The sequence below is a fragment of the Notamacropus eugenii genome, chromosome X (genome assembly GCF_028372415.1).
Source record: "Notamacropus eugenii isolate mMacEug1 chromosome X, mMacEug1.pri_v2, whole genome shotgun sequence".
Lineage (NCBI taxonomy): Eukaryota > Metazoa > Chordata > Mammalia > Diprotodontia > Macropodidae > Notamacropus > Notamacropus eugenii.
Genome location: NC_092879.1, coordinates 67,337,510 through 67,363,465, shown reverse-complemented (window position 1 = coordinate 67,363,465; position 25,956 = coordinate 67,337,510).

Below are 25,956 nucleotides of genomic sequence, written 5' to 3'. Positions count from 1 at the left end.
CACAAGGACAGTGGGATCTTAAGAGGCTGACTTTACTTTGTAGAAAATCTATATTGGCAGATCTGAGTCAGAGCAACAGCTTTGCCCTTGTCCTCTACAACAAGAACTGTCTTTTACTCATCTAGCCTCTAGTAAACAGCCCCAAGAATGCTTAGTTTTTTAAGCTAGGGATACCTTAAACATGTATGTACAGATGTGCCCTACTTTCAGAAAATCTGATCTAGTAAATTCCACGTTATCCAGAGTAGTTGGAAAGCAGAGTGCTGGCATCATCAAAGATCCTAGAACGATGTTCATTATTTTGCCACTCAGGATACTTTTTGTTTATTTCTTCCTAAGTACTTTGCTTGCAACTAGGATCCAATGCCATCAGGTGGAAGTCTAGGTTGGAATGCTCCTGCTTTTTCAAAAATAAAACATTGAATAGTTCAGCAGGTCACATGACTTCGAGCAGGACAGACCCTTGGAGATAATTCTGTCCAATCTTCATGTTTTATAGGTGAAAACTGAATATGAATTGCCCAAGGGCACACAGATAAGTAATCCTGACTCTAGACCCCAGGGATCATCTCACTATGCCATGCAACTAGTCCTAAAGAAGATGATTTTTGAAAAGAAAAACAGCAGCTAGAAAAGTGCTACCTTTCCCCCTAATCTTAGCTATTATCCATTTGTTCTAATCATCTATTAGAATGCTACTTTTATAACTCATCCTGCTTTTAAAATAGAATCAAAAATCCTTCAAACATCTATGGCTCTTGGGTCCTGGAGCTTCAGGGCATCTTGACATCAAAAGTATTTTAAACTTACTGGTCATATGGATTTTCTTATCTGTCAAGATCCTTCCTCCCCTTACTAAGAACTTTTGTTCTCTGACTGTTCTCAGTTGCTCATAGAAAAGCCCTTTCCATTTTCCTTGCGGATTATAGGGATTATGGTCATATTGATACATCTCTATACCTGCAACCTGAATGCTCATAACCCAAACAGAAAAAAATTTAACTGTCTCAAAGTAGAAGAGTCTGCCTTGAGAAGTAAGGACTTGTCACCCATTGGAGGTTTCATTATTCCAATCTACTTGAGGATCTTTCATACTAGGCTAAAGAACTTGAATTGCCTTTAGAGGTAATGTGGAGCCACTGAAGGTTTTTGAGCAGGAGAGGTGACATACAATATGACCAGTGCATCAGGCAGATGACATTCACATCCATGTGAAGGTGCTCTGAAAAGAGTACAGGCACCAATCGTGTCACATGATACCTGCTTTCTGCTTGTAGTTTTGTTTTTTTTTTTAACCAGCTGGTGATTTGACCTTGAACAAGTAACTTTGACCTCTCTGGGCCTCACTTTCCTCGTCTATGAACTCAGGGCAATATTTGACTTCCTTTCCTGCCTTTCAGGGGTTTTTTGTGAGGATTAAATGGCATAGCATACATAAAAGTCCTTTGATTATTTCTAAAAATTCTGGAAAGACATATAACCCATATATGGCTTAGTTAAGTCCTGAGGAGGTGCCTGAGTCACAGAGCAGGTACCAGAACTGGGATTTGAGACCAGGTCTTTCTGATTCCAAGCCTAGCACTCTGTCTACTGTAACAGGATGATGTTTCATATACAAAACAGGGTAAATATAATGGATAAAATAGGGTAAATAATAAATATAAATATATTCTATGGTATATTTTATTAATAGCCTCTATTTAGGCTCAAGACTATAAGTTATTATCCAACATCTGCAAACTGTAACAAATGGCAACAAATGCAGTGATAAAGGAAAGTGAGCTGCATATCCCTTGGTCCTTCCAAGAACCAAGAATGAAATGCAAGTGGCACCTACCCTGATGGTCATAATAAGGTGACTAAATCTCCTTTCTTCCTTTCAGAGTGGCTAATTGATAGCCCAGGGTGTTTGTCTGAGCTGGATCAATTGGTGTTCGAAACATTGCATGTTCGCCCCATGGAACTCAAAGCTGCTCCATTTGAGATGAGAAATGCCAACTGATAGGAAGGCAATGTCAGCTACAAACATGAAATCTGTTTACAACTATATTACTCCTGAGCTAGGAAAATGTGGTCTCATTTAACTTTCTTGCTACTAAGTGGGAGAGCACCTACTTTGAAGAGTAAACCTGAAAGGTAATTCAAGCTAGAATCATAGGGTTTAAAGTTGGAAAGGACCAGAGACATCATCTAGTTCAGCCCTTTTATTTTACAGCTAAGCTATTTTACAGCTGAGACCCATGGAGGGGAAGTGACGTGCTTCAAGTCATGTAGGTGGAAGGTAGCAGGGCTTGGATTCAAATCCAAGTACTCTGACTTCAAATCCAATATTTTTCCTACTGTACCATACAGTTCTGCTAAATTTTTATGAAAGGCATGTACACTGGTATGCTCCATGACAAGGGGTGGCTAAACTCATAGGAAATGCACTTCAATTAAGGCAAGAGAGATGCTATTTGTATTTAAAGAAGAATGTCTTGACAGATTGCTCAAAACATACTTTAAGGGGGAAAAAAGCTATAACCTCCTCTTCTGGATGGTTGTGACATTGAATCATTCATCCTTAAAACAAATTTTTATTGTACCTCTACTTTATGCACAACAAAGGAGCTAGGAGGAAGAGAGGGGGTACCCAGAAAACTTAAAATTGAATTGGGGAGATAGACCGTGATTGGGTCAAAATATTTTTGTGGTGTAGGAAACAATGAGCTGAAAGATTTAGAAAAATATGAAAAAATAGTCCCTGGTCTCAAGAAGCTTAGAAAAATAAGTCCGATAAGACTTGGACTTACAAAGGAAGATGCTTTCCACCTTCAATGAAACAGATAACAAGCGGAAATAAGCATAATACATATGCATTTGAGTGTATGTGTGTATATATGTGTATGTTTATGAATATCTATATACGTGTGTATGTTATATATGTGTGTATATATGTGTGTATGCTTATGGATATTTAGGTATATGTATGTATGTATATGTGTATATATATTTATATGTGAAAGTCTAATCTATATATCTCTTGCCCTTAATTGTAGCCTTCTTGCGGGGTGGTAAGAAAACTTACAAGGAAGAACAGCTGGACTGCTTTGAAAGCAATGTCATTACATAGGTTTTCTTGAAATGGAAATTTATTATTTTATATTGAACCCTTTCTTATGTTCTGTTGTGTACGTGACAAAGGTTTTTGTTTTCTTTTCTTATTTTGTATTTAAGCTTAAAATACATTTTAAAAATTAAAATTGAGTTGGGGAGACAGGACCATGACCTGAAGAGGTAACAAATAACAGATGTCGTGGAAGCCCAGGATGAGGAATCCCCGACGGCTGGAGTGGGGCATCCCAATCTTACCTGAACACAAGGCCTCTCTCTATGTTGTTTCTAACAGGTGGTCATCCAAACTCTGCTGGGAAACCTCCAATGGGTGACAAGTCCTTACTTCTCAAGGCAGCCTCCTCTACTTTGAGACAGTTCTTCTTTTTAGGAAGATTTTCCTAACACCAAGCCTCATTTACTTCTCTTGTGTTCTCTTATATTTGCTTATGTTTAAGCCCTTTAGGGTCAAGGGTGACCTGGGACTAGTGTTATAGTAACTAAGGAGTTAACCTGCAGGAGAGGTAGCAAAAGCCAGAAGCTGGGAAATAGTGGCAGATGGGGACCCAAGGATAGGCTTATTGGTTTTAAAATTTAACCTTGCCTAGTTCAACTTGACTTTAGGGTTGCCTAGCAAATGTTGTTGTTTGTTCAGTCGTTTCAGCTGTGATTGACTTTTCTTGACCCCATTTGGGGTTTTCTTGGCAAAGATACTTGAGTGACTTGTGATTTCCATCTCCAGCTCATTTTGCAGATGAGGAAACTGAGGCATTTAGCGTTAAGTTATTTGCTCAGGGTCACACAACTAGCAAAGTGTCTGAGGCTGCATTTGAACTTAGGTCCTTCTAACTCCAGGGCCAACACTCTATCGACTGTGCCACCTAGGTGCCCCTAGCAAATTTCTTAGCAAGTATTTTATCTGAAGAAATACAGATGCTATTGAGAAAGAATCTTTGGAATTTAGAAGCAGACAAAGCTCATTGGACATCTGCAGGAGGCGGGTTTTCCCATAGAAGTCTGCATCATGACTAAACCACTGGGAACCACTCAGGATAACTTCATGCTATCCACCCTATCTACCATACCCATCCTAGTACCACCAGTGCCAAGTGGAGTCTATTCTGCAAGGCTTGGACTGGGCATGGGCAGGAGTCAGTCAACAAGCATTTAGTATCATGCCAGGCACTGTGCTAACCCTGAAGGATATTGTACCAAGAAAGGTGAAACATAATCCCTGTCCTCAAGAGGTTTACAATCTAATGGAGGACAATGCAAATTATATGTCAGTGAGAGAAAACAACAAAAGGGCAGGGGCACCCTGGGTACTTGTAGGAGTCACCTTTAGGGAGAGGTGAGCAAGGAGCAATGTGTGTGAAACACATGGTTCTGGGAGGAAGAAACTACGAGCATCAGTGAATGTCAGGTCCTGCCTCTGGGGAAGTCATGGGATCTCATGTTGGCCTTCCTCTACCAGATGAGTTCTTAACCTGAGGTCCAGAAATCTGATTTTTTAAAAAACAGTTTGACAACTGTATTTCAATACAATTGGTTTCCTTTGTTATTCTAGGTATTTTGTGTTTAAAAGTATTTTTCTGAAGAGTCTATAGACTTCCCCAGTCTGCTCAAGGAGATGAGAGCCCTTGTTCTAGCTTTTAGCCTGAGCTCTGTGGGCCACTGAAGTTGTTAGATAGACTCAGGTCTCCTGCATGTTGTGCCCAACCCTGGAAAGTTACGGTCAAAGGGGAGCTGGAAGCACCAATTATCACCTCCCTATGCTAGGCCCTGTACCCCTCCTTGGATTATTTGGATTGTCTCTCCTTCTTAGTGTGGGCACAGTGAATAGAATGTTGAATCTGGGGTCAGGACAGCCTGAGTTCAAATCCTGCCTCAGATAGTACTAGCAGTGTGACCCCAAGCGAGTCAATTAACCTCCTTCAGCCTCAGTTTCCTCATCTGTAAAATAGGGATAATAATAACATCTACTTTCCAGGGCTGTTGTGATGATCAAGCAAGATAGCACTTAAAAAGGACTTTGTAAACTTTAAATCACTATAAAAATGATAGCTGTTATTATTATCATACTCTAATATAATACTGTTCTGTTTATTTGCCATGTCATGCTGTTAGCTCAGGTTGAACTTACTGTCTGGTGAAACTCCCCTCTCCTTGTCACAGAAGCTAGCACGTTTCGGACTTGTGAAACTGATTCTAAAAAATGCGGCTCTGGGGTTTATGCTGACTTCGTTAGGTTTCATTTGATTAGATTCAGCCCAGTGACTATCCATTCCAATCCCATCAACATTGATTAAGCACCTACTTTGTTCAAAGCACTGAGCTAGATGCTAGGAATGAAAAGCAAAATGAAAAATGGTCCCTGGCCTCAAGAAGCTTACATTAGAGAGGGGTGTGTGTGTGTGTGTGTGTGTCTGTCTGTCTGTCTGTGTGTGTGTCTGTGTGTGTGTGTGTGCACGTACATGCATGTATATATGTATGTGTGAGAAAAGGCATGTAAGCAGAAAAGTGTGTATACGTATATATAAACATACACATATATGCATGGAAATGTGTGCATATTTATACTTTCTGTTTACTTGATAGAGATAGGCAGCTAGGTGGCGCTGCAGTGGATAGTGCACTGGACTTGGAATCAGGAAGACTCATCTTCCTGAGTTCAGACCTGGCCTCTGATAACTTACTAGCTGTGTGACCCTGAACAAGTCACTTCATCTTGTTTGACTTCATCTGTAAAATGAGCTGGCGAAGGAAATGGCAAACCACTCCAGTGTCTTTGCCAAGAAAATCCCCAATGGGGTCATAAAGAGAGTTGGATATGACTAGGAAAAATGGGAAAAAAAGAGAGACAGAGACACACAGAGAACTTTGTGTCATCTACAACTTTGACATGCATGTTATTTGTGCCTTCATCCAAGTCACTGATTAAAACATGAAGCAACCAAGACCAAAAATAGGTCACTGCGGCACTCCACTAGAGACCCCTCTCCAAGTTCAGCTCATCCTATTTACGGCTATTCCTTGCATTTGGTTATTCATCCAGTTCTACCTCCATCTAACTATTCATATCCAGACTACATCTTTCCTTCTTGTCCCCAAGGATAACATGGGAGACTATTGCTAAATGCTTTGATGAGAGTATACTATGTCTACAGCCTTGATCTGACCTACCAGTGAGTCAATAAACATTTATTAAACACCTACTATATGCCTGGCATGTGCTAAGCACTGGAGATACATAAAAAAAGCAACAGAGTCCCTGCCCTTGAGGAACTCACTATTTACTAGGGAAGACAGTCTAGCCTAGTTATTTTGTCAAAAAGGGAAATGTGGTTAGTGAGCTCCTGATGAAGTCATTCCAATTCTTCGTGACCACCACGTCCCTTGGTAAATGCTCCCAAACCACAACTTTCATCAAATCTTCTAGAATGCAGCCAGGAATAAAAGTCAAGCCCATTAGCCTATAGTCTGTAGAATCCATCATCTTCCCCTTCATGAAAATTGTGAGGTGTCCCACTGTTCTTCACAGTCTTGCAAAACTCTCCCCCCACAACCAGGCTGATTCTAGTTGTCCCCTGGAAGATCAGTACTGAGGCCTCAGAAGGCAGCTGGCTCCTCACTTATGGGAATTTTCTGCTCCTTGTTAACCTCTTTGTTTCTTGTGGGAAGAAATGATTAAGGGCAGGGGGGAGAGAAATAAGCATTTATACAGTTCCTCCTACATGCTAGGCACTGTGCTAACAGCTTCCTAAGTTTAGGTTTCAGTTTCAGTTGAGTGGTACGGATAAAAAAGAAAATGAAACTGTTCTCTCTCTGTTGTCATGTTTCTAAGGCACTATGACTGCTGGATCTCTCCAATGCCCCTACCACTACCTGCCTTGGACATTTTCCTGTATAAGTGGCCTAGGCCCCAGATTGCCATATTTGAGCTTTACTTCTTGAGCACCTGCACATACTATACAGTGAATGTATACTTAAGACAGTGTGGCTTAGTGGAACTATTGGTAGACCTGGAGTTCAGAAGACCTGAGTTTGAATTCAGCATTTGGATGGAAGCTCTTTGAGGGTACAAACAGTCATATTTTATCTTTGTATCTCCACAACCTAGCATAGTGCCTGGTACATAGTAGGCACTTAATAAATGCTTATTGACTTATTGATACTTACTAGCTGTGTGACACTAAGTTATGTAACCTCTCTGAGCCTCAGTTTCCTCATCTGTAAAACAGATTTTATAACAGCACTTACCTCATATGATGGTTGTCAATCAGTCCTGCTATATGTCAGGCACTGTGCTAAGTGCTGGAATACAAAGAAAGGCAAAAACAGGAGTTCACAGTGTAATGGGGAGACCATATGGAAACAATTATATACAAACAAGATTTGTGTAGGATAAGTTGGAGATAATCAATAGAAAGAAAATTGTGAGGATCAAAAGGGATCATATGTATAAAATACTTTACAAACCTTAACACACTCTATAAATATGAGCTGCTAATAATTAGCGGTTGTTGAACTGGCTCTTCCACTTATTGTGTGGCCTTGGGCAGGTCATTTCCCCTCCCCTTAATTTTCCCATCTATAAAATGGGGTTGAATTAGATGACCACTTCCAGATCTAAATCTGTGCTCCTACATATCCCCACTGTGTTACAGGTGAAATGCTTTTGCTGCTGCCATACCCTACCCTATCCCTTCTGCCAGCAGAAAGAGAAAGAAGAGGTTTCACCTTTGAAGTTTATCTGGAAGAATATTGAAACTGCCCCCTGGAGTATAGGTTCCCAGAAGAAAAGTACCCTCCTCCTGAAAGGGCTCCACAGGAATCAGTGGCAGCGTTTTGTTTAACCAACAGGAAAAGGCCATACTGAGAAAGGTATGGAGTTTGTCTGATTCTGTGTTTTGAGTCACCCCCAATTAATCCAGTCACCCTCAGCCACCTTTACTAGCCCCTGCTTTCAGGGAACAGCTGCCTACACTTGGCTGTGGCAGTTAGCGTAACAACGCCTACCTGTGTCCAGACACCAAACGGACTATTGTGTCTTAAACAGTTGTTTGTTTTGAGAATATTGTCATTATTGTGTAAATCGTTCTAATTCTGCCTACTTCATCCTGCATCAGTTTGTACAAAACTTCCCATGTTTCTCCAAAACTGTCCCTTCCATTGTATCTTACAACACAAAAGTATTTCATTACAAATGAGTTCCGGTGTATGAAGGTAATGCAACACTCTTTGTTTTATGGATGGATTTGAATCTCTTTTCAAATTAGTTATTGGAGTTGGGAGGATCAGGGAAGGAACCTGGTGCCTTCCAACCCTTTTCTAGCCAAGATAATTTGCAGACCAGGGACATGGTGATGGCTGAATGAAATCTTGTCACAACTCAATCAACTTTCTTTGCAATTTTGGAATTCCTGGAATGGTTTTTAGGGACCCATGCGTATGATAAAAATTATAAGGAACTCTATGGCCATAATTCAGATAAGAATTTAGACTAAGGGAATATGAATAGCAACCAAGGATTTCATATTAAAAGAGAGACTTAAATACCTTCTTAAATACTTCAAAACTTCTCTAGCCAGCTGACTGGGCATAGCTGACTATGACTAGACCTCACAAAAGAGCTAAATATTCCTTGGTGCTCTAATCTAAAGGAACTGATTGTGATTCCCACAATGGGGAAAGAGACCATATGGCAGTAGAAGTTAATTAGATGACTACTCAGTGGTAATGAGAGCGTAGAATGGTGTGGCAAAGAGAATTGAATGGCAGACAACCCCAAGTCTGTAGAGAAAGCAGCTCACGCAATATGACGATCTCTTCAAATGACATTGGCCTCTTAGCAGGGCAGAAAGCAGCAATGTCAGGAGGAGGATAGCATCCCAATGGGGATGTCTCCTTAACGGTTTGAGCTTCTCTGGCTACATGTTCCCCAGGCATGTGTGTCTCCTCCACACCTTTATCCTGGAGCTTATGTATGTTCTGTATGTGTTCTCTGTTCCATTGGTAACGTGGTAACTTGTGAGGGAATGTTTCTCTAGGTATATGGGGGGAATTCTTCTTGTCATTTTATTTTCCTGTACTATTTGTCATCATTCAGTTGTTTTTCAGTTGTGTCAGATTCTTTGTGACCCCATTTGAGGTTTCCTTGGTAGAGATACTGGAGTGGTTTGCATTTCCTTTGCCAGCTGATTTTACATCTGAGGAAACTGAGGCAAACAGGGTGAAGTGCCTTGTCTAGGGTCACTCAGTAAGTAGCTAAGGCCAGATTGGAACTAAGGAAGGTGAGTTTTTCTAACTCCAGGCCTGGAGTTCTATGTGCTTTGCCACCTCGTTGTACTGTTCACACTACAGTCAGAGTTAAAAGAAACCCATACATAGGAACTCATGATCCCTGGTTTGGGGGTGGATTCTTATCCACAATTCATCCTGAATCTTGGGGGCTATAATTTACATATTTTAAAAGGCCTTCGATTTTTTGATCTTATTTGTTGATTTTTTTTTTAAAAGGAATTGACATAGTACAGCAAAACAAATCTTATATGCTTCCTTCCAGCAAGAATTTTCTCATGTATATGTCAAGATCATAAAGGATTCTCTGATAAAAGCAACCAGAGGGATAATTTTCTTCAGTGACCCTCTAATTGTTGACATCACATGAGGTATAAAAAGGGAGATATGTGCCCACTGGAGTTGTGACCCATTATCTAGAGGATGTCTTTCACAAGGGTGAAATGGAAGAAGGAGTCCCTTGAGATAGCGAGGTTCTCCAGTTGCTCCTGGATATGTACTATATGGACTATGGCATCAGGCCCCAGAACATTGTCATGCCCTCTCCCTGAGGCCCATGATCAGGCAGTAGTTTTGCCTAAGAATCCATATGGAGAAGAAAAAAGAAATGGATGAAATTGTCTATAGGATACAATTGGAGGGCCAGACAATTGAATTAGTGTGTGTGTGTGTGTGTGTGTGTGTGTGTGTGTGTGTGTGAGAGAGAGATAAGAGTTGTTATGTGACTATGAATCTTAGAATTCCAGTTTCCAAGAAAATCACCCTTGCCATTGAGACAAATGGCAATTGAGAGATACATTGTGGTTTTAAATAGGCTACAATATGTATTCCATGATGCCAATTTCTTTGAGGAAATGCCCACTCAGAAAATCTCTCAAGCAATAAAAACATTTTTAAGGACTTACAATGTACCAGCCACTGTGCTCAGTGTTGGAGACTTAAAAGAAAAAGCAAAAACAATCCTTGCCCTCAACAATCTTACATTCTAACATGGCAAAACGAGGTGGCCTAGTCCAAGGATAACAAATGGCCAGTGTGGCTGATCCATTGTTACTCACAAAATTTAAATCCACAGGGAGAGTGTCCATCCAGAGGAGGGCCCCTAACATTTTAGGCAAAACCTCTGTGGAGGCTCCATGGAAGGACATGGACAAGAATCATGGAGGATGGGAATACTTTGCATTGATGGGTAGAATACCCATGGTAATGAGATCCCAGATCCATTGAAGTTCATTGTCTTGTGTGGACCCCAAATATTTTCACTGTTTATTTCTCTCATTGCACTTTGAGCCAAAGGCACAAGGAACTGAAGGCTTAGAAACCAGTGTCAGTATTCAGAAAGTACTATCCTAAAACTCAGGCTTTATGGAGCTGGACCTTTTCTCAACCTTTTCTTCCACAAATACTGACAGAGCCACTTCTACTTCTGTTGCGACAAATAGATGTGGGCAATTCACAGAAAAGGATTTTTATTATTATTTTTTAAACCAGAAGTTATGGGTTAAGCTTAGGACTTTTTATTAAGAACAAAGAAAGAAATTAAATGAGAAGAAAAACTTATATTAGAATCACACTTATATTTTAGCTCAATCCTATTAAAAAGCTGTTAATGGAATACTATTCTGATAATAAGCCATTATTAGTATTCTTTGTATTAATGACATTTTTTACAGCTAAAGATTAATTTGCTACTGAAACTTAATTTCCAACTGTTAGAGACCATTTCAGTGAGATAGAAAAACAAGGATTGAGAATAATGCACTATTAAAAACTTCCCTCTTCTTTCTTTTGTCGAACAGAAAGAATTTTTTCTTAACAAAGCAAATGTACTTTTCCCCCTTCTCCTTTAATCAAATAATAATGATAATAAAACAGTCTGTAAGCTTCTTCCCCAAACTGGAATTTGGCCTTTGGAAATCAACAATTTGGTTAAACCAATTAAAATACAATTGCTTATTTCTTCATCTTGTATGAAGTTTATGTGTTTCGACTTAACCAGTTTGAAGAGTTCTTTTCTTCCTCCATCCAAACTTCCATCTGAAATTTACATGAAAGGTTGAATGCTCTGCTCCAGTTAGTAGAGTCAGCTCAGTGCAGTGAGTCAATCTAATGGCCAGGGGTAGAGAATCTGCATCGTTGAGGTCACATATGGCCTTCTAGGCCCTTTCACTGAGTCCAAGTTTTACACAAATTCTTTAATTAAGGGGCTTTGTTCTGGGAAGCTTGGATTCAGTTAAAGTGTTGCACTTCAGGACCTGGAGGGCCACATGTGGCCTCAAGGCCGCAGGTTCCTCACCCCCAAAACCTTTTAGGACAACAATCCACCAGTCCATTGCTACAAGTTGAAACCTTGTGCAGGAGTGCTTTTACAGTTTGTTGTGGCCAGATTGGACCTCTCTTGACCCATTTCCTCATGAAAATTTGCCTGTTTATTCCTGTGGGGAACAACTCTTATTAACATTCAATTTTACTTTTAATACCAAATTCTCTCTCTCTCACTGAAAAGGCAAGAAAAATAAAACCCATTCTAAATAGTCATAGACATGCAACACAAATTTCTGTATTAGCCATATTCCAAGGGGAAAAGTAAACAAGGAAAAAAAAAATAGAAATCAGGAAGGACTGAGTTAATATCCAGTCTAGCTGTTTGACCCTGAGCAAGTCTACATGAGGAGGCTAGACTCAGTGGTCTTAAGTTCCTTATCAATTTTAAACCTATGATTCTCTAAGGTTTTTCCAAATAGACTTGCTTTGACTTGACTTTTCTTCTTTTCTTTTTGTTTAACTTTCCATAATTTTCTTTAGTTTTTTAAATGATGCATGACACTGTTATGCCACAGGAAGGGTGTCAATCTTATTTAAAGACTCTAGATCTATGATCTTCACCAGTTCATCAACTAATTAGTGGTAGTGGATGCTGTCATCATGCTGAGGGTCTTGCCAGCATGGTATATGTTTTTCTACACCAGTATGAATAGATTTCAAATGAAGTGATTAATTTAAAAATCAATTAGCATGTTGAGCAAATATTTGGTTCACAACAATCTTCACTGGAGAACAGCATGCCGTCTAGGTCCTGCTGTCTTCAACAGAGTCGTTGCTAGGGTCAGACTTATTACAGAGAAGTTAACATAGTCAGGATGAAGAAAGAAAGGCAGAAGCACGAAGGTGGCAAATGGCCACATCACCCCTTAAGAGCATACTTTAGAGCCGAGATGAGTGGCTCCCTTCCTGCAAAGATGACTGTGCAGAGCTGTTGCCAATAAGGTTTGTTCCTTGCTATCCACCTCCAGGAAGAGAACTTGATGGATTCACAGTGCAGATTAAAGCATGCTTTCTTCTAGTTCTTTCTTTTTGATACTTTTTATCCTGGAACATGACTGATATAGAAATTTGTATTGCAGATCATTACATATATGTAATGGGTTTGATTTTTCTTACATTCTCAGTGGATGAGGATGGAGGGCAAGGGAGGGAATTTGGAACTGCAAGGAAAATGAAATTGAATTAACAAAAAATAAGGTATGTTCTTTGACTTTTGCTTGCAGAAGTGAAGGGTTCACATAGAGCCATCTACACTTTCTTGCCTAGTCCACCTTGGAACTTTGTCAAATGATTTGTCACCTAGGTATTCCCCATGTATCACATGTACATGATCATAGACTTTTGGAGCTGGAATGGACCTCAAGGCGTTATTCAGTCTGGTCCTCTGCCTACAGAGAGAGAAATGTTGAAATTAGTAAGGAAAATGGTTTTCTGTCTTCTTGAAAAGAGACATGCTACTTTGAAAGGAACATTATTTGGGAGAAAGCTTAGCGTAGTGAATAGAGTGTTGGACTTTGAATCAGGAAGACCCAAGTTTCAAATGTGGCCACTTACTACACGTGCGATGCTGGGCAAATCACTCAAACCCTTCTCAGCCTCAATTTCCTCATTTGTGCAATTGGGATAATAGTAGCACCTACCTCCCACAGTTTTGTTTTTACATAGGTAAATATATACAAGGTGAATGCAAGATAATTTCAGGGTGGTAGCTAAACACTAACAACTCGGTTTGGGGTGAGGGGAGGAGGTGAGAAAAAGAGATCAGGAAAGGCCTGATGTAGGACATGGCTTGTGTTTTGAAAAGCGTTAGAGACTTCAAGAGTTAGAGGTAAAGTATTCCAGCCATGGGACACAGCCTGTGCCAACGCATGGAAGTGGGAAATGAAGTGTAGTGTGTGGTAATAGAAAGCAGGAGAGAGTGGTCAGAGTGTGGGGTCTAGTAGGGGAGTGATAATGTGAAATTAGTCTGGGTTTATGAGCAGTAGGAAATATGTACCTTTGACCTGTTCTTGCATACAGTTGGTGTTTAATAAATGTGACTTGAATTAAGTTCAGTGCCTTACCACATTGATCTATGGCCTCTAAACCTTCTTGCTCAGGAAAACAGTGCTACTCCGTAAATATTTTTTTTTTGATATTGAAAGTCATCACAATTCTGAAAAGATTTTGTATATATGTGATGATCTGTAAACGTTTCTGAAGTGGCGTGGGGCGAGAAATGGAAGGTAGTTGGTGACTTGGTTTGCGCCTCTAGGATAACTAGGCCATTTCCACTGTTGATAGAGAATTTGACCAAGTTAAGAGAACATAGACTGGTAGACAACTTTTTTTTTCTTCTTGCCCTGTCTTTGATGGTAATTGCCTGAATGGCTAGAGGCTAGACCTGATTGCCAAGAGTGATGAGCATGACTGGGGCAGTGCTGGGGAAAGGAAATGGGTGAGTGTATGGTACGGTAATTAACCTGGAATACCCAGTAACCCGCTGGAAATACTTTCAGGCTGCCTGCCAATTGTGTTGGCCTTTCATGTCTCTACCCACAAAAATCTCTTAGTGGCCAATCTGGGGACCCTCACAAAGTTCACACTCTTCTTCTTCCCCTCCCATCTCCTAATTACTTGTCCTCTCTTGGAGACTTTGCCTTTCTCTTCCTCAAGAGGGGACTATATCAAAGCAAACATATAATGGTTGTGTCCTCTCAGATTACAATTTAAGTTCATTATATCGTGTGAGTGCTTCACAGATCCCAGAGCCACATAACTAAACTAACCATAGGCATAGACTCTCTCCCACTCCCTACCAGTCCATTCCACTCATTCTTATGGTTTTTCAGTCCTGTCTGACTCTTTGTTACCTCATTACCATACTGTCCATGAAGTTTTCTTGGCAAAGTTACTGGAGTGGTTTGCCATTTTCTTTTCCAGTAGATTAGGCAAACAGAGGTTAAGTGACTTGCCCAGGGTCACACAGCTAGTAAGTATCTGAGGTCAGATATTAGCTCAGATCTTCCTGATTGCAGATCCAGTGCTTTATTCACTGAGCCCTCTTGCTGCCTCTCACTTCACTCATTTTCAGCCGCAGTTGTGCACTGAGCAGGGTTGCTGGATGTCATCTGAGCCATCCAGATGCCAGCCAACTGCTTTCTCATAGAGGCAGCTAGAAAGACCAGCTAGAAGAAGACAAAGTTAGTTAGACAAATGGTTGGTGAAACATCCTTTATCATGTGCCATTAATGAGCAATTTTCCAGGCATATATGATGCAGTGATTCGAGGCAAAGGGGAAAGGAAATGGTTATCAATCTGTACTGGGAGATCCAGACCTTAGTGAGAGAGAAGTCCCCATTAGTTAAATTGAGGTCCTCCAGAGATGGAGAACAGTACCAGTGGAATAATGAAAGTTTGAGGTTAAGCAACACTGATTGGAGCAGTATTCCAGTGTGCCTAAAAGGTTGGGGGTGAGCTGCCCACCCGACCAACCCTTAGCTGGTATTTTGGCTTAGAATACACTGCTTTCTAACTGGGCACAGTGCTTTAGGAAATAGGAAGGTGTGGAAACCCTTTATTTTGACTGGCTGATTGAACAGGACTGACTGAAAAGAAAGATGGGAAAGAGAGCGATAATTAGGTTCTTTACTGAACTTTGCTCTTGAGGAGGATCACACAACTTTGGTTTGAAGGCAGCCAATGGAATATTTCTTCTCATGTTTCCTCAGGGCTGTGATAGAGCACACTGTTGTTTTTCTCCAGCCTGGCAATCTTAACTTGTGTTTCCTCGACCGTATGAATGTATAGAAATTAGAAAAGGATGCTCTCCTTTCTCTGACCTCTTCTATCCTTTGCCCTTTGATCAGTCATCTTTTTCTCTCCCTCTAGTTATTTGGCACAGATCAGAGTTGTAGCACATGCTGTCCTCTCTCAATAAAGCCAGAGCAAACATGCTCATAGTTTTCCACAATAAGACACACACACACACACACACACACACACAGAAAGAAATAAGATAGAGCAATTAATTCTTTTCCTAAGGGGAAAAGAAAAGAAGGCTACTGGAAAGTAGATGGTTTTGAGGTAAGTTTTATCCAGTGCCCTGAGAATTCAGGCTCTATCTCCCATGGCTCGTGGAGATATAGGAATGTGATGGGTCTTCAAACACTGGCTTTTCCCTGATAATGAGTGCATCTCACATATATATGCAGTAGGACTGATGGTCTCATTCTCTTTGATCTTTCTCTCCATTAATTTCTCTATGTGTTCTGTCTTCCCCTCACCCACAGTGCCTATGTTGTTTTTTTCCCAGCATGCACCACTCTTTTACTGTGAAATTTATTTGATTTTCACACTACTCCTCTGAGGCAGAAAGGACAAGGTTCATTATCTCCATTTACAGATGAGGTGGTTATTACTCATAAAGGTCAAACTTGCCCAAGGTCATAAAGCTAGTGACAGAGCTAGGGCTAAAACCCTGGCTTGGTGACCTAATGTCTTGGGAGGTTTTCCTCATTAAAACTCACTAATCTGGTCCCAAAGAAAATGAAAACTATTCCTTTTGGACTACTAGAGTGATAAAACTTACTTACCCATCCCATAGATTCATAGTGTACTGGAATGAAAGGAGCATTGGTTTTAGAGCAAGAATAGTGGCCTCCAATCCTACCTTGGTCCTTATCATCTGTATGACCTTGGGACGATGACTTTGTCTCTCGGGGCCTCAATTTCTTCATCAGAAAAATAAGGGAGTAAGATTTGATCTCTAAGATTCATTCTAGACCTCACTTTGTGAGCTAATCAGATGAAATGTGTGAAAAGCTCCTTGTAAGTCATGATTTGGGTTTTTTTTGCACAAGCTTTCAAGTAATAAAACAGTAAATAAAAATGAATGGTTTTGATTCACTTTGATAGACCCATGATTCCATGGATGCTGGTATTTTTTCCATCTGTGCAGATCATCCAGACTTTCTCACTTCATTTCCTATAGAAATTTAAGTGATATATATATATATATATATATATATATATATATATATATATATATATATATATATATATGTATATGTATATGTATATGTATACATACATATATATGTCTATACTGAGGACAACTTTGATGAAAATATTAGAAAGGAATGAAGTAAATAGCATTTATTAAGTGCTTACCATATCATATATGATATAGATAAATAGATTGACTATAAATTGAGCATCTGGGTCACGAAATATCTGTAGAAAAACTTCATGTCTTAGCTCTTGAGGTCAAGCCTCTTCTCCAGGTCTTATGTTCATCAGCTAAAGTTAGCTTTGGGACTTTGGGGAGTATGAATGACGATTGCCACCAATGGATCTTAGAGTTTCCCTTTCTCCAGATGCTCTCCATTTTATCAGTGTCTTTCTTAAGCATAGCTTTTAGAACCAAACACAGTATTCCAGATGAGGTCTGATGAAGGCAGAATACATTGAGATTATCACATTCCTACACGCTATTTCTTGCTTAATGCTGCCTAAGATCATATTAACTTTTTTGGCTACCATGTCACACTGATGACTCATATTGAGCTCACTTTTGACTAAAACCAACAGCCCCTCCCCCCATCATGTGTTTAAATATTTCTCTGCATTTAAGGGATTGAAATGTCATTTCTGTGATGATGCCTTCCATATCTGTGCTTCCACCCTAGTGTTGTTCCAGAGTTCCAGTCTCTCATTACCAACTGCCTACTGAATATTTTGCACTGTATGTGCAAGAAGCATCTCTTAAAATCTCATGTCTAAAAATGTCTAAAACAGAACTAATCATATTTCTCCTCAAACCCACCCCTCTTCTAAACTTCTCTATTTCTCTTCTAAACATCACCATCTTTTCACTCACCAAGTATTGAGATCTTGGTGTCATCCCTAACTCCTCACTTTCATCCCACTATCCACTCATTTGCCAAGTCTTGTCGTTTCTACCTATATATGATATCTCACATCCTTCCTCTTCTCTCTACTCACACAGCCACTGCCTTAGTTCAGGTCCTCACTGCCTCTTGCATGGACAATTACAATAACTGCCTAATTGGTTTCACTGCCTCAAGTCTCTACCCTTTCTAATCTATCCTTCACATAGCTTCCAAAGTGCTTTTCCTAAAGCATAGGTCTGACTATTTCACTCCCCAAGTCAATAAACTCTAGTATCTCTTGATTACATCTTGGGTCAAATCCTCTGTTTAGGACAGGACTAAATCATATTGGAGTAATGATAGCTGTCAACAGAGAAGACAGAGCTGCTCATATCTCAATATACTTCTGTTTTCTCCACTCAGGAGACTGACTTTTTCACTGGTAATGAGAGAACGAAAATGGCTAACAGGGAGTTGATTTATTGGATAGATCCTCTCTGGCAGATACAATTGGTGACATGGACGTATATCATACAAAATGCAAAGACATGAATGGATTATAATCTGCACCCTTGAAGGGAATACTCATGACAAGGAGATCAGAATTCCATTGAACTTGGTAAGGAACACATGCTACTCTTGACTTCATCTTTTTAAATGACACTGCATTTATTCATTCTGAACATTAATGAGGTTTTAGATTTTAAATGCAGTGGTGCAATGCATCACTCTACATTAGTGGGGAAATCCATTCTGCTTTGTGTCTATTTGTGGTCTTCCTGCTTTTATGTATACATATGTTTAGCGTGATCTGGCTTCATTGGACCCATGGTTGGATGCCATAGTGTACATCATTGTTGGAATTCTGACATCTACCTGCCATCCCATAGCTCCGATAAACTTGGGAAGGGCTTTCAGCATCTCGGTTTCTTCATTTGCAAAATGGAAGGTAACACTGCTTTCTCTAACTGCCTTGCAAGATTCCCATGTTGTGCTAATGAAATAATGCATTTGAAAGTGTTTTATGATCATAAAACTATCATCATTATTTTTTCTCTAGCCTATCTTTTCTTCCATTTTAACAGATTACTTTTTAAATAGTCAGAAATTCCCTTCAAGGACTCACTGACTACAGCCTCTTATTTCTTTTCCTGTCATAAATGTCCTAAAGAGAATTGTGCACTCAGCAACCAATAGATTAGAAACATAGAATTTCAGACTTGGACCTTTGGAAACTCTCTGGACTGTGAACAAAATGGAGGACAGATCCCAGGGTTGTTTGTTAAGTAACTACCAAAGAGCCTGCATTGAAAAAACCAGCCAGAAAATTTCTTCCCCTTGATAAGTAATGGGATATGAGACATCTTTGTTAAGCTTTCCATCCATTTGCATGACAAATATTTCATGGGACAAGTTCTGCCCAGTGCCGGTCACTGACTCATTGTCACTTTGATTGGATTTCTTTTTTTGACATGAATGAGCTCCAGTGCCATTTATAATGGACTGAACACTCTACTGGGCTAGAAAGCCAAGTCATAAATTTCTCATACTCTGTGGCTCAACCTTCTCTTTCTCAACAGCTGGGCAGTAGAACTTGATATTCTTTAGGAGTGCTTTTTTTCTTGCTAATTCTTTTTTTAAAAACAGTATAAATCATATAAATGCAATTAAGGTCTATGTGCTCCTTTGAGGTACATCCACATTATGTATTTCCACTTACTGGCTGAAATTGAAGTTGAGAGGTTGAAATCACCTTTGGAAGGTGGCACTGTGGATTGGATCAGTATCTTAGCTACTGTAGATGTGGGGGAGCTCATGATGTTAATATACAATTCTAGAAATCATGAAACTTGTGTGTGATCTTGGGCAGGTTACCTAACCTTGTATAAAAGATGAGGTAGCCAGATGGTGCAGTGGGTAGAGCTCTGGACCTGGAGTCAGGAAAACCTGAGTTTGAATCTTGCCTCAGGCAAGAGTGAGAATAAGAGTTCTAGAAAGTCATATGAAGAAGAAAAAAATGGCTTATTCTGAACTGTGTCATCTTGTAAATCATAAAGTAACAGTGGAAGGTAAAACCAGCTTTAGTAAAGTGTGGCAAGATATCTGATCAAGCAAGGGCATTCAAAGTTGAAACTGGAAAAGAAATGGACAAGATTTGCAAAAGCTATTTCCTCCATCAAGGATAGTGGAAATGTCACACTTAGCCCCTAATATCATAGCCCCAAGGTGCTTCTAGAGAAAGCAGGAATGACACGAAAGAGAAAGAAGATGGGGAAAGCAGATAGATTGGTCAAAAGAACACCATGCATTTATTAAGTGCCTACTGTGTGCCAGACACTGGCTCAAGTGCTGGGGATATGAAGAAAGGTAAAAGACAGCATCCCCGCTTTAAAGGAGTTCACAATCTAATGGGGGAGATGATGTGCAAACCACTATGTACTACTAATAAATAATGAATAAAAGGGTAAATTGAAGATAATCCCAGGGGGAAGGCACTAACCTTAAGGAAAACTGGGAAGGGTCTCTTGTAGAAGGTGGGGTTAGGCTTAGAAAGAAGCCATGAGGTGGACATAAGGAAGAAGAGAGTTCTAATGGGGGGGCAGCCATTGAAAATGCCTAGAGCAGAAAGATGGAATGTCTTGTTAGGGAAACAGCCAGGATAATGATGTCACTGGATCCCAGAGTATGTGATGGGGAGTAAAGTATAAGAAGACCAGAAAGGTAGGAAGGTACCAGGTTCTAAAAGGCTTGAAGATCCAGAGAATTTTCAATTTCATCTTGAAGGTGACTGGAGCCACTGGAGTTTATTGAAAGGGAAAGTGACATGGTCAGAACCCAGCTAGCTGAGTGGAAGATAGATTGAAGTAAAGAGATGAGCTAGCAGGCTATTGTAGTAGGCCAAACATGAGGTAATGAAGGGCTGGAGTGGAGTGATGGGAGTGTCAGAAGAAAGAAGGGACCATATACAAGAGATGTTACAAAAGTAGAAGTAGCCCCTGATCATAGGGGCGTGCTCTCCAAAGATGTATGTATGACACACTTTTACATTTAGATTTTATTATTAGCACATTCTCCATCACTTTGTTAAGTCTAGACAGGCAGTACAATAACCGATGAAGACATGACTTTGCTGGTTTCCAAGGGGTAATTGCTGACACTGAAAATTTAACACTTGGCTCTGGAGTTTAAGGAAGCCGCAGGAAACATGTTTGTAATCAGACTTCATGGTTGTATACTCCTTTAAAGCCACTTCTTTGTTTGATTGTTTGTTTCATCATTTCAGTTGTGTTTGATTCTCCATGACCCCATTTGTGGTTTTCTTGGCAAAGATACTGGAGTGGTTTGCCATTTTCTTTTGCTATTCATTTTACATATGAGGAAACTGAGGCAAACAGAGTGAAGTGACTTGCCCAGGGTCACACAGCTAGTAGATGTCTGAGGATGGATTGGAACTCACAAAGATGAAACTTCAGGCCATGCACTTTATCTACTGTGCCACTTAGCTTCCCCAAGGCCATCTCAGCTAACTCTAATGCTCTACTGATCATTACTTAATTATGTGGCCCTTGGCATTTCTACATTTAGCCTACACCTTTGGATTTTTCACATGCTCTAGTTAATTTGCAATTGACCTCCCTTGGCTTCAGGGCCATATGCCTTATTTCCCTACCTGGATTTAAGCTTATTGAAGACAGTCTCCTGTTTATTTAGACTGACTTCCCTCCTCACTCCACTGTCCCTAGAAGAATCTAATGTATCACCGTGTAAATGAATGACCTCTAACATTTTGAAAATATCAGAGTACCCCTGTGGTAAATGAAGATACTAGGAGGCTGTTACAAAGTGGTGGTTGGACATCCATCCTCCGACTACTCAACTGTTTAGCAACTGATTATGCATAGAATGATGCATAATGGAACTGAATCTCAGCCATACTTAATGATTCACAACTGTACCTGAGACTGGACCAGCCTGGCGGAGCTAGGGACCTCCTCCCAACTTGACTTCAAATCTTTAATGAACTCTTTTTGCAAGAATGTTAATGTTTTACTTAGTTGTCTGAATTTCACAATGAAATTCACTAAAAAGGAGATGAGGAAGCTGTCCTCTCCCCTGGAAGGTTGCATCTTGAGAGTACAGATAGGAGGGACCTCTGCAGCACACTATCAGAAGGACCCTCCCAGTTAAGAGACTGAGACTGCCTTCCTTAGTGATATGATCAGGCCAGGCTGGTACCACAATTCCTTCTCTTTGCCCACAGACAAACACAGATCAAAAGATTCCCCTATCTATGGGTCTCTCTTCTCTCAGGAATATATGAACAGGACAAACCATCAGAGAACCGAATGCAGCTGCTTGGAATGCCAAGCAAACAGGGTAACACAGATGGGAAAGAAGGAACAGAATCCCAAGCCTGAGACAACTTTGAATGAATGAAGTTCTGTAATTCTGCAGGCTTGCTCAAACCTTACACCTGCAGTTTCCTCAGCAATCAAGGTGTTCAAAAACTTGCCTCAGTTAATATTAGGACAAACAGCTCAGATCAACGGATCACCAGCATCAGGGAGACCCATGCTGCTGCCTTTTATTAGCTGCTTGTTAATTTATTTATTAGCTGCTTTCCATTAACAGTGGATGAAAATGACCCAGACTTATGCCCCCCTTTGTTGTTCCAGAAAGGTCTGTGGATCCATATTCGCAGTTTATATTGGTGTTGCCAGCACCTGTCAGTGAGAGCTGGGTGAGTGTTCTTTTGGTGACTATAAATGGTTTTATTACGTGTATCGTGCCTGTGCCGCTCTCTGTTCAAGAGAAATGAATCACTTGGAAAAAAGAGTTGTTGCAAAGGCTGTCTTGGAATCTTGGGGCCACAGGCTGAGGTTATTCCAAACTCAGAGGAAAATGAAGTTAATGAACTTTTCTAACTTGTTCACACTTGCCTCAGAAATTTCTCAGTGCTTCCTTTGCTCTGATTTAAAGTAATTGTACAAAGTAACACTAGATAGTTCCTTATTGGTGGCAATTAAAGATTTAATGAAACTTGGATTCATTAACTTGTGCAGCCTTCTTCAAAATCACCTTGCTGAGGCCTGCAGCGTGCCCTAATGATCCATGAAGCCTGCATTGTCTTAAAATCCCACAGTGAGCTTTTCCAACAGGTTAGGCTATAAAAAGCCATGACTGTCTAGTTTGTCATGTCTCTTGTTGTTTTCAAATTACTTAGTTTTGGAGTGGGTAGTGGAATGAAGTTGATCAGCAAGGAACATGGTGCACTGAAGGATGCTGAGTCAGAAATTCAAAGACCCCATGTTCAAATCTCAGATGTGCCACTTTCTACTTATGTGACCTTGGGCAACTCTTTTCCCATATCAAGGCCTTGGTTTCATCCTCCATGAGCCCTATGGTCTCTTACATTCCCTTTTAGCTTGAAATTCCTGATCCTGTGACAGCCAGGGACCTACAGGTCACCTGTATTGTGAAAAAATGGAATCTCGCAGTTTAGATTCAAAGATTACTAACTTACTGCTGCTGCAAAGTTTTCTTCTTAAGCAGATATAGACCTTGGTGTCAGGGGAGTAAGACTTGGACAGCTAAAATCTTTTGTAAGTGCTCAGACCTTCCTGCAGCCAAACGAGGCTGACCATTGTTGACCCAAAGCCAAGAAGCTATGTTGTTAGACGTTTGGTTGGGCTTTTGTACTGGTATTTGAGATGTACTGCAATAAAATCTATCATGGGATGCATGTTGCATGCTTTAGCCTAGGCAAAAAGGCAATAAACTTCATGACTGGTTTGCTGTTGCCTTCTAGACTTTTGGCAGTTAGCTGCACTCTGATGCCTGAGGAATCGTGTGTAGATTATCTCACAGTAACATTCTGCTGATTCTTTCACAAGTAAAAAATTGGAGGGGGGTCAGTAATAGACCTCTTTAAGTGGGAAAAGTTACCTCTATATGGACATAACAATGCTGTTGATTGTCTAAAGTCCCTGATCTGTAAACACAGAGTTCCTTTAAGTTCAGATCTCCTATTTTGGGGTACATGCTAGAGATGGGGATTCAGGTCTGTTTGGAGGAACAACACACAATAGTGGTAAAAGTTCCGGCTTTAATATCAGAAGACCTGGGTTTGAATTCTAGCTACTCTACATGTGTGGCCTGGGACAAGTCACTTCAACTCTTCGGGCCTTAGTCTTCTTCCCTGTACGATGAGGGGTTTGAATCTGATGTCTTTTAAGCCCCACTCTAGCTCTAATACTCTAATCTTGTGAAATAAAACTTCTCACTGTTCCAAGTTTTCCCAGAGAGTTTGCTATTACTGGATGTTTTCCTGCCTCATCTGTCACTTTTTTGAGACTAAGTTCTAGACTTCTTTCCCCCCTAGAAACCTTCTTGAAACAATCAAACCACTCTAAATTTCCTCAGCCCTACTGAATGTAGTAGGCTCTATGTTTGCTTGCTTCTCAGGTTCATCTACCTTAATGTGCTTCCTTTTACAGATAAGGAAACTGACCAGAGAGGTTATTGACCTTGTCCAGCCTTGTCCAGGTAATAAATGACAGAGCTGTGATTTGAAACCTGGGCCGCCTCTAACTACAAAACCAGTGTTTTCCATTGTGGCACATGCTAAGGGTTGGATGTGTATGAATATGTGAATGACTTCTTTGTAGCTAGGTTGTAACTTTATTGAGGACAGTAATGCATCTTCCTCCTCTCTTCCTTTTTTTTTTTTTGGTGAGGCTCCAAAGTATCCACACTGTAGATACTGTGTAGAGCACACAGTTTGCCTATTTCCCAACAGGAGACTAAATACTGAATTTTCATGCCACCTTCACCAGCATTTCCAAGCAGGCCCAGTAAATAACAAATGCAGAAATGACCAGATCACAAAATTTGTATCTGTCCTTTGGTATTTTCTATCCCCTGTTATTTCCCTTCAGCTTTCTGCCTTCTGTTTGGGGCTCAGAGGAAATACTTTTCCCTGGGTGATTTCTAGGAGGCATTCTGAGGTTTGATGTCTTTTCACACAGAATACTAATTAGAGTCAAAGAAAAATGCTTTCTGTTTTTCTCCAATATTAATAGGACAGTGTGTTTCCAGAGTCATAAAGGCTTTATTCATTTTTGTTCATTGTTTAATTCTGTAAATTTTTCAAAAAACTACATGCTCATTGCTAAAACAAGACTCTCCTCTGAATTAAAGCTTAAGGCAAAATCTACATGTGGGCACAGAGTGATAAAAAGTGAAATATTTTAAAAATGGGTTTGTTGCTTTGGTCTACACAAGACAAATGATTGGCTTGATTTTGCCACCTACTGAAATGATCATTTGTTTTGTATTTGCATAGACATGTTAGGAAAAGTGACAAGAGGGAAAGGAGCAGCATATGGAGTTTTCCTAGCTCTGTTTTTCCCTCTGCCCCAAGTTGCCTGTTTTTTCTGGACTCTCTAGTTGGCATCACTTCTGCCATCGCTAGGCTAGGACTCTTTTCACTGTGATCTCATTATCTACTCTGCAGATCCCTTCTCTCCTTAGTTCAAAGAAGATAAGCTTGGAATTTCTCAAAGGGAAGTTTTAAAATACATAAATGAGGAATTCAACCTAGGGATAGAGAGGGTACTCAACTAGGGATAGAAATGTATAAAAACCTCCGTTTGGCATTTAAAGCCCTTTTTAAACCAGTCTCTTCCAACCCCTTCAGTCTTCTTAAACTTTACTCGCCTCCCAATATTCTATGATCTAGCTACATTGACTTCCTTGATTTTCCAATCTAGATGCCTTTGCACCTGTTGACCCCTATACCAAGAATACTCTTTTCTTCTCCTTCTGCCTCTTGGTTCCTTGGCTTCATTCACAATACAGCTCAAGGAACTACTGCAAGAGGTGTTTCCCAGTTTCTCTTGCTACTAGTGTCTTCCCTTAGAGACTGCATTTCATCTCCTCTGTATATATCTTGTATTCACTTTAGAGTTTGCAAGTTGTCTCCCTCATTGGAATGTCTGCTTCTCAAGGGCAAGTATTATTTTTTTACTGTGGTGCCTGGTATATAGTAAGTGCTTAATACATGTCTTTTGACTGATTCTTGATGGACTTGAGGGACAGAGGCAAAGATGGGAAATGGACTCTCATGTGAGCACCAAGAAGAAAGTCAATTTTGCCAAATCATAGAGGACAGGAATGGGAGCTATGTATGATAAAGTCGGAAAGGTAGATTGAGTCCAGGTTGTCAAGCTACACAGAGGAGCTTACATTTGATCCTAGAGGCAGTAAGGAGCCATAAGAGTTTAAGTGGGAGAATGACAAGATTAGATGAAGTGAAGAGGGAGGGAAATTATTTAGAAAGTCATTGGAGTAATCCAGGCAAGA